This window comes from Canis lupus, chromosome 28 (genome assembly GCF_003254725.2).
Source record: "Canis lupus dingo isolate Sandy chromosome 28, ASM325472v2, whole genome shotgun sequence".
NCBI classification, from domain to species: domain Eukaryota; kingdom Metazoa; phylum Chordata; class Mammalia; order Carnivora; family Canidae; genus Canis; species Canis lupus.
This window is the reverse complement of record NC_064270.1, coordinates 9098938-9117198: the sequence shown is the minus strand read 5'-3', so window position 1 is coordinate 9117198 and position 18261 is coordinate 9098938. Positions and strand designations below refer to the sequence as shown.

At 43.3% G+C, this 18261-nt stretch overlaps 1 protein-coding gene across 50 annotated transcripts in view; it reads left to right on the top strand.

Annotated features, from left to right (window-relative positions):
• The window catches only part of SORBS1 (sorbin and SH3 domain containing 1), a 228889-nt gene that overhangs the window by 61790 nt on the left and 148838 nt on the right, over positions 1 to 18261 (top strand). For all 50 annotated transcript variants that reach the window (XM_035708112.2, XM_035708106.2, XM_049103277.1 and 47 more), the window contains exon 2: positions 476 to 557. The gene's annotated coding sequence lies outside the window, so the exon portion shown is untranslated. The remainder of the gene's footprint in view (positions 1 to 475; positions 558 to 18261) is intronic.

Sequence of the window (18261 nt, the reverse complement as noted above, 5' to 3'; positions counted from 1 at the left end):
AGGCAGCTGCTACTTAGCATAGCCGATCATTTTTAGACTGTATGAGGGCCATGTTGACTGATTTTTTTGTTTTGTTTTTAACAGAACTTAGAAGTCTGGGTTTTTATGTGACCTGTCTGATTTTTAAGTTTTGGCTCAAATTTTCTAAATTTTCTATCCTTAAATCAATGTAATACTGTTATAGGCTAGATGTAACCCACTGGACTTTCAGTTTGTGATCCCTGTTTAGATGATCTCTAGAGCTTCTTTTTGCCCAAGGTCCATTGATTCCAATGACGGCCATTTCAACTGGTGAACTAAGGATTCTTGTTCTATTTGGGGAAGTCAGGGTGAGAAGGGAATGGGGCTAGAAGAGGAGGATGGGGGCTGAAGCCGAAACAGGATGCCTGCCAACTGGTTTTTTGGCTGGCCTCCTTGGGGAGAGGCCATAGGGTGCCTGATTCACACCAGATATTTTTTATGTGTGTCATTGCAGGAGCTGGCATTTGTTGGAGGAGTCTTTGAAACCTTCTCTCTGCCCAGAGCTCAGGACCAATGCATCCCACCACCTTAAACTGGTAAATACATGTTTTGTTTTGTTTCTTTTTCTCTTCTCTCTTCTCTTCTCTTCTCTTCTCTTCTCTTCTCTTCTCTTCTCTTCTCTTCTCTTCTCGAGAGCGACAGCACGTGCACAAGCAGGAAAGGATCAAAGGGAGAGGGAGAATTCACTGAGTGTGTAACCTGACATGGGACTCCATCTCATGACCCTGAGATCATGACCTGAGCAGAAATCAAGAGTTCGATGTTTAACTGATGGAGCCACCCAGGCCACCAGCCACCCAGCCCGTTTTGTTTCTTTTGCTGTAACAAAAGGAAATATTTCTGGTGGACTGTAGAATGTGATTTTCAGGAAAACACACTGTCCTTACTGTTACAGAAGGAAGAACACTGGGCTGGGCCTAAGGCATATCTGGGTTCTGGTACCTACTTGGTTCTGTCACTTCTCCTGTGGGATCTCAGGTGAATTGTTTGACCTCTCTGGGCCCCAGGCAGAGCAGTGAATCCTGCCCTGCTAAGAGAGGTTATGTATCTGAGAATGCTTCAAACAGAATAAAGTGCTGGACAAATATAAAGTAATCCTATTTAGCTTTGAGATGTAGAGCTGGGCACTTCTAAGCTAACAAATTAAAATGTGAACACATACATTGGAAACATGAATTTTAAATACCTGTTTTCTGAGTCTTCCAGAGTGGTCCTTTAAGACATTTGCATTTTCCTTTTCTCCCCCTTCCCAGCACTGCTGTAACTGCCGTTGTCCTGAAAGATTGAATTAACTACATTTCACAATTACCTTCATTTTTATGTGAGATCAGATAATTTCAGTAACAGATGTTCTTCTTTTTTCCAAAAGAAACTTAATTACTCATCACAGCAGGTAAGCATCTTGCTTCTGTGGCAGTTGAAAGAGGCAAAGTTACGTCCTTTACAGTAATGTGCATCAGTGCTGAGCTGAGGATGCTCCAAGACACCCTGGCTAGTTGTTGTTGAAGGTCTTGAGTGAGCTATTTGAGGGGAAGGACCACATGAGCCAAAGAAGCAGTAGGACCTGTGTGTCTTGATTCTCATCACTCTTTGTTGAGAAAAGCTGGTTTATTTGCTGACTGTTGGCTGGTCAGCTGCCACCCTGTGGACCAATGTGCTCATATGACCCAGTGAGACAAGTCCCAGTGGCATGGTGATGTGGGGAGCTTGCTGAGTGCTGGTGTTGGTACAGGAAGGACAGGCAGTTAGGATAGGCAGGCCCAGGGTTAGAGATCCAGCTCAGGCATGGGAGACTAACCAGATTGGTGTGTCTAAAACGACACAATGGACATTCTGGATCGCACAACCAGAGTCCCATCTGGTGGGCAAGAAGAGCTCCATGGTGGGGGTCCTCAGAGAAGCAAAAGGTCTCAGGTGTACAGGATACTACCCATTCAGCAAATATGCATTAATGCCTACTCTGTGCAAAGGCATTGCTCTGGGAACCGCAGATTCAGGGGTCTCTAGGCAGACTGTGCATATCTCTGGAGCTTAAATTCAAGTAGGGTGGCAAATAAGAATGTGAGCTCCATGAGGGCAGGAATCTTTGCTTATCTTGTTCACTGGATATCCCCAGCCCTTAGAAGAGCACCTCGAGTGCAAACATGGTGGGTGCTCACTAAAAATTATTTTATGAACAAAGTAAATCACTAAATAATAATTTCAGGTAGTAATAAGTGCCATGTGGTGGGTGGAGAATGACAAAATGAAAGGCTAGAGGGACTGTTTTTGAAAGAGTGACCTGAGAAGACTTCTGTGCATGGGGGAGAGAGAGGAAGAAATTATGTGCAGAGATCTGAATGAAGTGAAGGAATCTGGGGGGAAGTGTGTAGGCAGAGGGAACAGCGAGCGAAAAGAGAAGCCTTTGACGTAAGCTGAGCTTGGTGTGATAGAGGAACAGGAGGGCAGCCAGTTTGGCTGGCCTTGAGCTGGGCGGTAGGTATGGGGAGAGTGATACGAAATGAGATCAGTGGCAGGTGGGAGCCAGATCTTGTTGGCCATGATAAGGAGAGTGTGATTGGATACCAGTGGAGAGTTTGAGCAGAACGGTGATCATCTTTGTGCTTTACAATTATTTCTCTGGGTCCTGAGTGGAGAACAGACTTTAGAGGCAAGAACAGAATCAGTATAAACTGAAGGGGTCCAGGCAGGAGATATGGGCATGACCTGGATTAGTGTGGGGATCATAGAATGATGTGAACGGGTCAGGCTCAGGATATATTTTGAAGGTTGTCCCTGCTGGATTGGGTCTGGGGTGTGAGCAGAAAGAGTCAAGGGTGAGCCTAGTGTTTTAGGCTGGGTGAATGGTGTTGCTGTTTACTGAGATGGGTGACATCTGGGGCTGGAGATAGTACCTTTGAGAGTCATCAGCCTGTGGATGGTATTTAAAAGCTATGAGACTGAGATTACTTAGGTAGAGAAAGGAGGGCTGTGTCGGATTTGGACAGAAAACGAGGCAAAGGGTGGGTTTTTTTCCATATAAAATCCCTTAGAAGTGAGTGAAGACACATGCTAATGAATATGGTATGACTTCATGGAATATGAATATGAATTACTCAAATGAGATAATGATATAAAAGTAGTAAAGCCTCACCTTATATAAAAAAAAAAAAAACTTGAAATACCCGAATCAAGAGAATTAGTTTTAGTTACATAATTTTAAATCAGGTCAGCTGAGTGAATTATAAACTGCATTTATGCAATTGGCACATGGCTTGCCTTTGGCTGGCAAGCAGAAGGTTCCAGCATCTTTTGCCATTAATAGCCTGTAAACTACACTGTTCTTTATCTGTACTGGAATTTCTGCAAGCCATTTTGATGACTAAGTTTAATTCACTGTTAATACATTTTGGATTTTTCATCCTATAACCATACCATCCAAAAGTTTGTGGTTTTATTTTGGGGGGGCGATGTGGGGGGGTAGAGAGAGAGAGGGCAAGAGGGAGAGGGAGAGAGGGAAGCAGGGGGAGAGAGAAAGAGAGAGAGAGAGAGAGAGAAAATATCTTAAAAGCAAGTTCCACGCCCAGCACAGAGCCTGATGAGGGGCTTGATCTCACAACCCTGAGATCATGACCTGAGCCAAAACCAAGAGTCAGATGCTTAACTGACTGAGCCACCCAGATGCCCCAAAAGTTCATTAGATGAAGGCTCACTAAAGTGAAAAAGCATGAAGGTCATTTCTTGTGCAATCAAAGTTAGATGTGCTAACATTGTGTGAAAAGGCCAAATGCCTTTTTTTGGTTTGTAGAACCACCATGTAGAAAATATTTAGAATATCTCTGAAATATCAAGGGTAAATGTTATAAGATAAAAAAAAGCAGCAAAAATATACCATGATGAAAAAAAAATATATATATATACACCATGATGGTTGTAGGATAGAGAGGTGTTTCAGGTAGTACCCATATCCCTCAACTGTTGTTGACTGATGGGAGGTAATCGGTTCTGAATCACATACATTTTTATCTATTTGTGGGCTTTGGTCACAAAATGCAGCTGCTTCATATTGTATTTGTCCTCTAAGAGAAATCACCCCATTGAGCTTCCTGTACATTCTCTTTGGGTTCTTTAGTTTTTCCATTTTTACGCCACCTGGTGAGTTTCTTTAGTCTTGTAATCTCCAGGCCCCATAGACCTTTTTAACCTTCTCGAAGTCACCAAAGTTGGCTGGCCACCTCCCTGTCAGCCTGGACTTCATCTCTGGCCTCCCTGGTAAACCTCCCAGCTAAGCCCTCCCCAGAGGCTTTTCAGGGTCTTTTAGGAATCCGTTCTTTCTGGACACTGTCATTTTTCCTCCAGACCTAGTCTTTTCATGCCTTTTGTGGACAAAAGAATAAGAAACCCATGCAGCTGTTGAGGGCAGTGTGATAAGCAACTAGGTTCTAGGATGTGCTGTTTCAAATTGCTTGGGCAGTGGGTAGCCCTAACTTGTATCTTTATTTATTTTATTTTAATTTAATTTTTTAAAAAGTTATTTATTTATTCATGAGAGACATAGAGAGGCAGAGACATAGGCAGACTGAGAAACGGGTTCCTTGTGGGGAGCCCAATGTGGACTCGATTCCCAGACCTGGGATCACAACCTGAGCCTAAGGCAGGTGCTCAACCGCTGAGCCACCCAGGCGTCCCAACCTGCATCTTTATGTATTTCAAAGCCCTCATACTTCACTGAAAATATTCTCAATGGGACTTCTGGAGCATTTAATAAGCATTGATTATGTAGCATTCTCTACTCATAACCAATGGTTTATGGGAAAATGAAGGTTTCAGTGGAATGGTATTCATGATGAATTGACACCAACCCAGGGTTTGTCTTTTCTCATAGAGAGGAACTTAAATATGATTAAAAAGAATGAAATTTACTGACAGTCATGGGAAGAGGATTTCTCCTTGCCTGATTCCTTCTTAGTAAGTGCTTTTAGAAATTAAAAAAAAAAAAAAAAAAAAAAAGCAAGCACCTTATCATATCGCCTGGAGACTGAGTAGTCAGGCATTAGAAAATGGTGGTGTTCTCAAGTTGCAAAGCAGAATGGTGCTTCAGTGCTTGTATGGTAGACCATCTCAGGAGGACATGTGGGAGAGAAATAGCCTTGTGGGGAGGGCAGTGGTGTAAGAAGGATGCTTGCCTTTCACTCTATACCCTTTTATACTTTAAAAAAAAAAAAAAGAAAAGAAAAGATCCAAAGTGGAGTCACTTGTGCTAAGGCCCATGTCAGCAAACCAAGACTTAATACCTAGCCTAATTATGTAATCTTTAAGAGTCAATCTGGAATTACCTGGTCAGCACTAGTGAGGGAGGTAATCTGCGGGATAGACCCCTCTACCTCCCCCCACCCTCCCGAGGAAGGCAACCTTGCCTGGAACAGTCCACTCTTTACTAGGATAACTTCATTGCCCCACCTCCTTCTGCCTATAAAAATCTTTCATTTTGTCTAGTTCCTCAGAGCTCTTTTCTGCTACATGGGGCACTGCCCAATCTGTGAATCATTGGATAAAACCAGTAAGATCTTTGAACGTTCTCTGTTTTATATTTTAGCAACTTATGATTTTTTTTTTGTATCCTGTTTATGTATTAGCTTTAAAAAGCATGGAAAGGATCCCTTTGAGCTTTTTTTTTTTCCTTTGAGCTTTTAATACATGATCTAGAAAGCTTAAAGTTCCTTCATTACTCAGTTTTCTAAGTACTTGTTCAACGTGTATTTTGATTGAAGACTCTGCCTGTTGAGTGTCCATTGCCTTTATTCATTCTGAGGTTCCATGTTCATCAATAGGTTGGGACTGGGCTTCTTGAACTTGAATTTCAAATTTTGCATATATTTTGCATAAAATCAGTCCAGTTGCTTTCTTCCCTCCTTCCTTCCCTTCTTTGTAGAAAGGATTTAAGGCTGTTTCTGACTAATATTTTATTCAGCAGCTTTAGACAAATGTGAATTTGAAATGCAGTGGACTTGCCATGAATAATTTGTGAGCTACAAATTATTGCTGCTTCACCCAGACATCTCTCTGCCGCCCTTTAGAGCAAAGTATTGTTGCACTATGGAATAAGACACAGGATTTGGAATCCAGTAATTGATAGTTTCTAACCCCAGAGCTCAGTCCAATTTAAAAGCAACCTAAACTCATATTCCTTAAGAATCTCAGCTACTAAAGGGATATGCTTGACATGGAGTTTGCATGAGTTGTCACCTTTCTTTAAGTGAAGGAATTCAGGATTGTAATACCAATGTTACCGGTCCCTATGCCTCTGTTGATTTGTGTGAGCTCTTGGGGGGCAGCTTCTGCAGAGGTCACTGTCTAAAAGTATCTCTCTGGGCTTGCTGTATTGGTTTGTGTTACCAGACTTTCATATGGCCACGTTTAGGCCAAAGTTATCATGTCCTGCAAAGAATGCTATCCATTTCTGTCAGCAGCAACATTTTTGAGGTATTGGTATTTCTCCAGGAGATTTACACATTTGATTCTGTACTTTTCAAACAGGAAGTTTTATCACATTTGTCTGCCACATGTGAAAACAAGATATTTTCTCCTTTTCTAGCCAGTGATTACAAATAAAGAGTGAGTAACCTCTTTTGCCTTTCTTTTTCCTCCCTGTCTTGGGGAAGTAAACATTAGATCGTACTTGTGGCCGTCACTAAAACGGAGAGCCCATCATCATCTCCTGTGATTACTGAACATCATGGGAAGAAATGATTCTCATCCCTCCACTGAGTAATTTGGACAAGGCACCATCTGATACCTACCTCTCCGTGTGGTGCCCTCATCCTGCAGTCTCCTGATCAACGAGGAGGTGACTCACTCTGTTTTCCTCCCTCAGAGAGATCTTCTCTGGTTTGCTGATTATGGCAGTGATTAAATAAAAGATGGTTCCTGCAGAGGTACACTTAAAAAAAAAATGACTACATTATTTGTGCTCGAACTTGCACAATTGAACTTTCACTATTATAATCAGGTATTAGTTCTTAGACATTTTTGGAAGAGAGATCAAGAAACCCCTCTAAGGTACATATGCACATACCTAATTGGCATATGTCATATGTTCACATTTTTAGGAGGTGACACCCAGTTGTCCTGCCTTCTTACTTAGTCATACAAACCATTAGCATATCCTTATAAAAGTGGTTCTGAGTGGCAGGTTACCTGCTCTGCATGACATTTCTTTTTTTTTTTTTTTTAAGATTTTATTCATTTATTCATAAGAGACACACAGAGAGAGAGGCAGGGACAGAGGCAGAGACATAGGCAGAAGGAGAAGCAAGCTCCCTGCAGAGAGCCTGATGTGGGACTTGATCCCAGGACCCCGGGATCACGACCTGAGTCAAAGACAGATGCTCAACCACTAAGCCATCCAGGTGCCCCTCTGCAAGACATTTCTATTAGAGAAAGATTAAGATGATAGCTCTGTTCAAACCAGTCTAACTTCATTGAAATTTGCAACTGCCAGATTTGTCCCAATGTGGACTCAAAAGCTGGAAATACTCTTGTATTATTTTAATAAAAAAAAGGTAAGTGGCACCTTTATCTTTTTTACTTTCTGACAACTAATTTCATGTTTTTCTCAAGTTCATTTATTCCTTCTTTCTGCCTCCCTCTTCAAGAGAAGAGTTATTATGGAGGAATATAGATTTAAAAAAAAGTGTAGAGATCAACCTTCGTTTTCCAACAAAGTTTGGGTTTCTAGATGTTGCATTTGTTTCCTGAGTTAATTACATTTATGGCATCATATCTGTTGTGGTAGGTTGCAAATTAGCTGCCCACAAAACACCAGTTTTAAGTTTTTGAAGTAAGTGGCCAGAATTTTAAAAGTCAGGAGATTTCACATAATTTGATTTCTAAATCCTCTTGACAATTAGACTATGTTGTAATATCGAGCTGTATTCTTGCATGGGAGCACCATGGGTAGAGTGAGAACCAGGGACTGTCCTCTCCTTGGAGGAGTGCAGGGGGCGGGGGGCATTCAGGTCCTAGTTTGCCGTAGTCTTCACACCACCCACTTGTTACCTGGTTGGCCCTCTCAGACTTTTGGTTTTGTAACCCATGATTAAGAATATCAGTTTAAAGCCCTATCTTGAAAAATCAGAGGATCTTGAGATTCAGCGAAACATCATTTTGGTATCTTCCTTTCTGAATAATGGAAGCATAAATTTAAAATGATAGGGAGAAAAATATTTGGGGCAGTGGAGTAGTGAAACCAATATTTTTTCCTTAAAGAGATTTGTGTGTTTTTAAATGGGAGGAAGGAAAGAAAGCAATAATGTAATTTTTAGAGCATCCTTTACAAATACCAAGTCATTATATTAGTTTTGAAGCGTATCATGTACTCTGCATAATATGGTTTGCCTGTAAAATTACCATGTTGGGAACATTTGTACAAATCTAATTATGTTTTCTCTTAAATATTTGCCTTTTTCTTCTTTCAAATAGAACTGAATTAGTGACCTTGAAGGAGCTGAACATTTTTTAATTTTTTTTTTCCCTTTTCCCCTTTGTATAATAAGAACAAAACCTAAAACTGGAAGACAGAAGTCACCATTTTCATAGAATACAGTTGTTAGTTTTTGAGCCCTGGTACCTTCCAAAGTAACTAGTAGGTTACAGGAAAGGAACTTCACACAAACATGATGAAGCAACAAGCCAACCTAAAACTTTAATAACCATGTGATTTTAATCTGAACCATTCTCATTTTATGAGCTTTGTGACAGGCAGTTTGTTTCTTCTAATAATGCCTTTTTTCCTCTTAAAATTATTCTTGTAACCTTCTGAAAACAAAATGCTATCCAGGATACAGTGTCTCTGTGTTTCAGCTTTCTGGTTTTAGAGTGTGAGCCCATCACTCCATCACAGAGGAGCCTGGTGTCCTCACCCTGGCCCCCTGCCGCTTACCTTAGAACCACCTCCCCTCCCTGGGCTTCATTTGTTTCTTGTATTAAATGAGATCGTATTTGGGTTTCTCTCAAAGGCTGTCTAGAATTCTCTTGCTCTGTCACATGTAGCACACTCTCAGTTCTGGGCATGAGTTTTGGGAAACTCTGGTGTACTGGCCACGTAATAGGTTCTGTGGGGCTTAGAAGAGCGGAGTCTCAGTGGAGAAGTGTTCCTCGTGTCATCATGAATTCCTCGTGGTTGCCTCTAATATCCATGGGAGAGCTAAGGGTAATGAAATCTGTACTCCGTAAGCTTGTGGCACGACCCCGCACTCACCACACTTGGAGAGAACTTGGTAGCTCTGCTTTGTGGATGGGGCAGAAATGAACTAAGAAGGAGGATTTTTGGGCAGCCCTGGTGGCTCAGTGGTTTAGCGCCGCCTTCAACCCAGGGCGTGATCCTGGAGACCCGGGATTGAGTCCCGCGTCGGGCTCCCTGCATGGAGCCTGCTTCTCCTTCTGCCTGTGTCTCTGCCTCTCTCTCAACCTCTCTCTCTCTCTCTGTCTCTCATGAACAAATAAAATCTTAAAAAAAAAAAAAAAAAGGATTTTTATCTTCTTGCCATTCTGTAGGATGTTTCTGATCATTGGTGCTCCCAGGTGTGTAAGTGGATCCATGTTCACTGGTTGGACTGTCACAACACTTGAATTGGACAGCCCTGGGTCATACTTTTCCTTTATGTCCTTGTGGCAGGTACATACCTCTTGGCCCCTGTGTGGCAAAACTCTTGACCAGAACAAAAAATAAATGCCCAGCAGAGAGGCTTTAACAGAATAAACGATACATGTTTTAGAACATGATCAACACAGGATGGTGCCACAGAGGCTGCTGTGTTTTTTGTTGGGCCTGTGTCCACAGTTGGCTGAGAGTGTGGTCTGCTTCTTTTTATTGGCTGACCACTTATAATGACACAAAGAGCATGGAAATATAAATATATACACATATATACACGTACAACATATGTGATATATATTAAACGTGTATGTATTTTATATTAAATATATTGGTGTATTTTAGGAAATTTCAGAAATAAATGGCACTTCAATGATTCTGTGCTGCTTAGGGGGGTGCTAAATGGGCTGTGTCTGTAGGGGCCCAGCAGGGACCAGAGTCTAGGCTTGCAAGGGCCTTGGGATTGTTTTAAAAGGCTCTTGGCAGATCCTAGGCTACATTCTTGGTTCACATGCCTGAAGGTACTGTGGATTTTGCACTCTTGAGATAGTCTCTTCAACATCAGATTTCTTTCTTCCTCTTTCTTTCTTTCTTTTCTTCTTTCATGAGAGATACACAGAGAGAGGCAGAGACATAAGCAGAGGGAGAAGCAGGCTCCCTGAAGGGAACCCAATGTGAGACTCGATCCTGGGCCTCCAGGATCACGCCTGAGCCGAAGGCAGACACTCAACCACCGAGCCACTCACGTGTCCCAGACTCACTGATTTCTTTATTGGTTTATTCAGACAACAGCTCTGGAGTAGCTGATACTTATGTAATGTCGTTTGGCATATGGAGTGTATCTATGTACCTTATCCCACTTAGATGTGTTCATTTCAGAGTCCAATCAGATGCATGGGCAATAGCCTGCATTGGTTGATGACTGTGGTTTTTGTTTCTTAATAGAGTCTTTTTACTTTCTTTTGTTCTTGTGAGCAGATATACCCACAGCTTGGCCTGGGCTATTTAGAAAGGAAATTGGGACAGGTGGACAGAAGGGTTGCTACGTGAGCTGGGCTTGGACAGTCATGCCCAGGAACGGACGAGGTAGGAGTCTTCTGCTGAGCATGAGTGGGGTGGGTGGGATGCGCTTGTGGCTCTGAGGAAGATGGAAACTATTTGGAACAGCTGCCATGGGCTGGGCATTAGGGGCTGAGTGAGAGCTGGGAGCAAGGCCTGAGATGAGAGTGCCTGGGAGAAAGCCGTGGTGGATAGCAGGTGTGGCCTGGCTGTGTGACTCAGGGATAAAGGGAGAGGCTTGAGGTGGGGAGGGATTGGACTGTTGCTTGATGGTTGACCGGATATAGGCATACCCCAACCCTGAGACTGTGGCCATACTGGGAGCTGTAGAGGTAGAGAGCAGAGAAGTTGTGAGGGGACCTGGAGGTGCTGGGCAGTAGCTCTTCTTAGCATGGCATGTAAGGCCCTTTACCTCTACATTCCTCCCACTGTGCATGCCCTGTTGGGCCACTCCTGTGTGCTTTTATATATATTATACTCCCCGGCCAAATTCTTCCCTCCTCCAAGCACTGGCCCAGTCATCATTGCTAGGAAGCTGTTCCAGCTTGCACTCTGCTCCAGTCTCTGCTGGGTCAACTGACCCTTCGCCCTGTCCACATGTCTCTTCCATGGTGCTGTAGAGAGTTGTTTACAGGCTGCTGGGATCTGTGGATCGATTGGTTTCTTGAGTACAGGACTGTCCTAGTACCTAGACATACAAAATGCATTCCAAAAATGTTTGCTGAATGGAGGAACAACTGCTATGTTGCAAGATTAGTTTATAACCGAATATAGACCTGGAGGAAAACTATAAGATCAGCTTGTCCAACTTATTCTTATGGTTCATGGAGAACTGAAACCCAAAGAGGTTGAGTGCCTGAGCTGATGTCATCACTGCTTGCTCAAGGCAGAGCTAGGTAGGACTCAGACTCACCTCCTCTGACTCCAAATGCCGTCCGTGTTCTTTGCACTGCACCATGGCATTTTCCAAATGTGTCTGTGCATGACCTCTAAGCGCGTGAAGATGGCAGGCCTCTGCCGAGCGCGTGCTTACAGCCTCATGTCACTGTTCGTAGGGGTGTGTTATCTCATTTTTCTCCTAGGGAGGAAAACCGTGTCCTGACAACCCAAGGAACTTTTCCTCTGCATTGTGCCAGGTTTACAACAGCCCTTACCTCACTGCTTCCCCTTCCCTTTCCGGGTTTGTCCTGGTTTATCTTTGGCGAGGGCAAGCATCAGCAACTGTTTCTAAGTAAATAGAGGAATTGCAGATTCAGGGTTTGTGGTTTCCAGCTTTTGGTGCTTTCGCCTGTCCCCTCCTGGCTGCTGTCTTTGCTGCTTCTGTCTCCCAAGTTGCCCTGATTTAGCACATATCGAAGACTGGTAGGGCACAGTGGGAGTCTCCTCCTTGGAGCAGGCAGAACGGACAGAGCTCTGAAAAAGGAAAGCCTTCAGAGAATGAGAGTGGGCCTAGGTCTGAACCATTCTGTATCAGAAACCTAAGGTATCTGTTGGTTTCCAGACCCATCCTTGGAGAGTGGGATAAGTTTGGGGGTACCTAGAAATGTTTGTTGTATATTTTCCATCTCCAGAACTTATCTTTGAGCTTTTGGATCATATTTAATGTTTAGAATGTCCTGTCAAGGGTTAAAGTCTCAGTGTGACAGAGGGTGGGGTGTGGCTAGTTCTCTTACTGCCTATTCATGGATGACGCAGTTTTGTGAGGTTGGTTCCAGTTCACTGCAGATCATCTCAACTCCCTGCCCATCACCCTTGGTCTGAAGTACCTCAGGGTCAGTTGCAGGACTAGTAAGTCCACTCAGTCAGTGCTGGGGGTGGGGGTGACTGTTTTGAACCTTTGGGCTCCTCTGTAAATTGACCAAACAATATATGGCAACAATTGCCACTTTTGGGGAAAAATGCTTTGGAGACCAGGGTCTTCAGATTTTTAATTTTTTATATTTATTTAGGGAGCTCTGCAGTGTTGTTCTCCCTTAGCACTTCCATATTCCTCTTTTCTTTTCTTTTCTTTTTTTTCTTTTCTTCTCTCTTCTTTCTTCCTTCTTTCTTCCTTCTTCTCTTCTTCTCTTCTTCTCTTCTTCTCTTCTTCTCTTCTTCTCTTCTTCTCTTCTTTCTTCTTTCTTCTTTCTTCTTCCACTGCCCCCTTTAGCTCAGAAATCCTGTGGCTTGGAAACAAGTCCAGTGTCTTTGGTTTTATAGGGCTTCTGAAGCCACTGTGGACCTTCTTGGCTCCCAGCCACTAGGGGGCCTGTTTCTGATTCTCCCTGGGCTGGTCTTGAGTTCCAGGTATTTGAGCTGGAAGTACATGAGCCAAGGATTTGAATTGCATCAGGAAGTATTTTGATTTGCTGTATTTTCTGCTTGGCATCTACTCATTTCCTTCAGGGACATCCCCTTCCTTGGGAAAAATAACTCCAAAGATGCTTGTTTGACCAATGAGCTAATAAGAAGGCACTTCCCTTTAGGGAATCTTGGTTTGTCAGTCACAGGTCACTGGGTGAGAAGGGCACCAAATGTAGAATGCTCCTGACATCTGCTCCTCCTTGACCCACCCTGCCAGCAGTGGTTCATGTGCTGGCCAGTAAGTTTGAGAATGGCATTCCTGGGGCAGAACCAGCTTTGACTATAGCAGACCAGAAAGTATTTCTAAGGTGTCAGTCGTCACACTGCTGGTATCTCCTCAAGGTACCCTAAGTAGTGGCTTCTCTGAACCCCAACCCTGAGCTCTCATCCAGGTGTGTGTAATCTTTCTCTGTAGTTATGAATGAGAGCATTAGAAGGGGCTCTGCTGGGGTCCCAGAACTGTGTTGGGATCTCATCTGGAAGCTCTCTGAGGATCATCACAAGGACCCTCCTACGGTTAAACTTGACTGCTCTTCCCAAGAACCACTTCAGGCTCTAGGTTTGTGTGAAGCATGTGGTCAGCCGAAGTACTACCTTCTAGTCCTCCTCCCCAGTTTTCCCCCAGGAATAGGTAGGCTTCACAGGTATTCATCATAAATCTCATCTTGTTAGATTCGATTCATCTCACAACCTACAAGGAACTCTTCATAGCCAGCCTTTGTCCTGTAACAAGGTGACGAGCCCTCCCTCGTATATATTGCCTCTAGATACAAGTTGTTGACTCAAATGTACAAGACAAGACTGAGTCTGCATGTCTACAGACTGGTGGCTCATTCATCTCTATACTGATCTGCCTCATTACTCGTATTCACATTTGTAAAATATCCTTGAACTGTTAAAGCCTGGTTCAAGGAAAGTTATGCTCATCTGAACTATCAGCCTTATAAATCTAACAAACAAGGGAATTGGTCAATCTGATATTTACAGTGAACCTCTGTCTGTTTTTGGTGATTGTCACTCTTACGTGGGTATTCACCTGTTTAATACTCCAGGCTAGAATTTTGCTGGTCACTAATGCCAAGCCTCTTGGCATATACTTCTAGAAATATATATGTTCTTCCTTTTGTTAATTATTTAGTTCCCGATCTTTGAACACCATTCCTTTCTTTGACGCTTCTGAAGGACTCCTGACAGTGATTCATCTATGACATGTGTCCATACTTTGGCTGTCTGTGGATGTGATTCATCTGAGCCTAGAAACCTGACTTGACTTAAAGTGGTTCTGGCTTTCTCAGCTCCACACCTGTCTTCCGCTTTAGGGATTTCTTACCAGAGTATGAAGAACATTCCCTCAGCACAGGCGAGGAGCTGCCTTTCTTCCCTGCTCTCTGTAACATTACACTGGGCTGCTCCAAGCAGGCCTATACTTCTTTGCTTTCCTTGTCACTCCGATCGTAGCTTTGCAAACAAACCAACAAACAGAAATCTACCCCGATGGTTATTCACATTTCTCACATGTTTTAACTCATCCTGGACGTTAGCCTTTTGGACCTTCTTCTGACTGATAAATGCTACTGTCATTTGTTCAGCCTCAACTCTGTTCTCCTGTGGCCCAGACATGCAAATAGAGCATTCCATGCTAGGAGTGCTTTGCAGCCGTTTAAAGGACTTTCCAGGGCCGTCTGGCTGTGGTTCTCCCCGGCTTCTTCGGACTGGGAGAGTTTTTCTCCAAGTTCAGATAGCCTCTGCCTCCCTGTTTGCCTTCCCAAAACTTCTCACGTGACGTCGTGTTCTCTCTAATTTTAAATAGTGACTGGCTCCCTGGGCTGCCTGGTACATAACCACACAAGGCTGAGTTAGTCACTCAGGACCGGTGTCAGCCATGTTGACCGCCCAGAACTTGTATTCCCACCCTGACTCCCCAAGAGACCAGCTCTTCCAGAACTCCCACCCAGGGCAGGACTGGGCTGGGTCCACTGATGCGTCTGCCAGAGTTGAATTCTCAAGGAGCATGTGGGCCTCTCCCTGAGCTGAGGCAAAAGACCAAGGCTGCCCCAGCCCCTGGGTCAGAGAGCCAAAGGAAGGGAATAGTCCAGGGGTGGGCCAGCGGAGCAAACGGGCTGGCTGAGCTGTAGGAGGGACATCTGAGGGAAGCTGGAAAGTTTGCTTGATAACTATAACTATATAACTATATAACTATAACTCTGAGGACTCTAATCCAGGCGGGCAGGGGACAGCAACAGGGCGTTCCACTTTTTTGTAAGAGGAACTCAGAATTGGGAGCATGCCCTCTGAGTTGCCATCCTATTTTGGGATGAGTAAGTCAAGGAGCAGCTCTATCCTGGAGCCTGGAAGTGCTTCACATTTCCTCGTTTTAGACTTGCCATTCCTATAGAGAAAAGCATCTTAACTTCATTACAGATTCTGGATCAGTAAGACTCAGGCTGGGTGGAAATTTATTTCTTTACTGTCTATGGACAAGGATTTACTGAGAAAAATCTCAGTTAAGGAATGTTGGTTTAGGGAGAGCTTTTTAGAGGACCCACTTTAGGAATGTGCATTTGCATACAAACAATGAAAGTGCTAATTAAAATGATTCTCACATAGTCATTTTTGCAGTGCAGGGACTGCTGCTTGGCAACACTTGTATAGTGGAAATGAGTGTACTTGGAAATAAAGTATTGCTCCTTTCATCCATCTAACCAACTAAGACATATTGAGCATCTTCTGTTTGCAGGGAACTGGGCTAGAACCAGGGGGTTGGGCATGGAAAGGTCAAGAGTACAAAACCTGATGTTTGTCCTCTAGGGTGACTGACCGACCAAGGGGTTTCCTGGGACATGAGACTATTAGCAAAGTCCAGGGAGAACTGGGGTGATCAGTGGCACTACCTCAGAAGTTGAAAGATTAGTAGGAATTAACAAAGTACCTAAAATGTTCTATGTGTTGATAGAGACCACACCTGTTCACACTGTTTTAAAAATTGTCTGTTTTCTGCCATTAGGGTTTTTCTCCGTCCAAATTGAGTATTCAGCTTCCCTTTTGAAACTACATACTAACGTTGAAAGTATTTCTGTCATCATCATCCTCCTTATTGGCATCAGCTATCACAGGGCACCTGCTGTGTGCAGGGCTCTGGGCTTTGCTGTGTAAGGTGGGGCTGCTTTAGCATTGAGGTGCTGTGAAAGCCAGCTCCTGAGGGGACACCACTACCAACTCCTTGCCTTTTTAAAAAAAAAAGTCTTAGGGCACAGAAGGTGCAGAGTAAATATTTATGGATCAAAGCTTATTAGCTTTGCGGTTAAGCGTGCGGAGTCTAGAGTCACATTGACTCAGTTTCAAATTCTGTCTGCCATGTACTCGCTTTATGATTTTGGCTTGCTTGCAACTTCACCTCTGAGCCTCACGGTTCTCATTTGTGGAATCGGAATTAATACAAGGGGTTTATTATAATATGTCATCATCATCATAACAAATACGATAGGCTGTGTAGTATAGCGTATGATAGAACATACTCTGGACTCAGACTGCCGAAGTTCAGATCCCACTCCATAATTATGTGACCACAGCAAGTTACTGAGCCTCTCTGGGCTTTAGTTTTCTTATCTATGCAATGGAGATAATCCTAGTACCTATATCAGTGGATTGTTAAAAGTTAAGACTTGCACGTGAGTCCGTGAATCTTCTAAGAGGGTAAGTTAGTATGACAGCATTCCAGGCAGCTCCTGCCTGCAGTTTTGGCAAAGTAAAGCCATTGTTTGGGTCTCAGCGTTCAGTGAAAATTCCGATGTAATCTCAGGCCTTATTTTTAACCCTGCCCGCCCTCATTTCCCCTATTCTGATACATGATCATGTATGTCTAAATGCTGTATATACATGTGTATCTTAGAAAATGTACAGTTCATACACCACCTTGTGCCTGGCATGTCGTGTTACATAAACATTTGCTAAATTTTTTAAACTATTTTTATTTTTTTAGATTTTATTTCTTTATTTATGAGAGACAGAGGCAGAGACATAGGCAGAGGGAGAAGTAGGCTCCCTGCAGGGAGCCCCATGCAGGACTTGGTCCCAAGACCCCAGGACCACGCCCTGAACCAAAGGCAGATGCTCAACCATTGAGCCACCCTGGTGTCCCACGTTTGCTGAATTTTATAAACTATAAAACTTACTTTATTTTGGTTATTCTAGAATTGCTGTGAGTTTAGACAGCGCTGATGTTACTCCCTTGTTGTCTATTTGCTGTTACATTTGAGGGGCAGAAATGAGAATCTGGTGGGTTAAATGGTTTGCTGAAGGGAACCTGCCTAGTAAATGTTGAAAGTGAAAGTGGGCCTAAAATCCATGGTGTTTGCGATAAAAAGATACCAGTATACCCATGCACGTCAATCAAGAGCATATGGGTGTGCACAAAAACATTAAACGTGTGATATAGTAAACCTAATGATAAGTGGATAGTGTATTGACTTCTGTACCCACTGCTTTTGCTCAAATGTGCCACAATCCCCTGGCATTCTGCTGACTGATGCCTTCTGTGAATTACAGCATTGGGCTTGTACCCTCTGGTCGGGTTTCTGAAGATTACTAAGGTTGCCAGTTTAAACCTCATCCAGGGGCATCTGGGTGGCTCAGTGGTTGAGCGTCTGCCTTTGGCTCAGGTAGTGATCCCGGGGTCCTGGGATCGAGTCTCTCATCGGGCTCCCTGCAGGGAGCCTGCTTCTCCCTCTGTGTATGTGTCTGCCTCTCTCTGTGTGTCTCTCATGAATAAATAAAATCTTAAAAAAATAAAAATAAAAAATAAACCTCTTCCAGATTCTAACTGCCTACTCTGGTTGGACTCCCTTTGGAGACCAAAAGATCTTACTGTATTTAGGTACCTTATATCAGAGCCCCTTTGAGGAGCTGTTTCATTGAGGGGGAAGCCCAGGCTAAATAGGAACACCCTCCTCCCCCTGCCTTTGTATTTGATAGTGACATTCTTCACTTCTTATAAGAAACTGGATTATGAAAGGGATGTATCAAGGAACGGGAACATAGGCTTAAAACATTTGCATTTGCCAGTCTCTCATCACTTAAGCAGATATCCTTAGGTTAAAATATGTTCACGTGTGTTCATGAACACGGACACTTAAAAAAGTGCTGCAGTGTCGGGTTAAAATATAAATATTCTATATGAGCAGTGAAAGGTGGTTTAGTACTTAAGT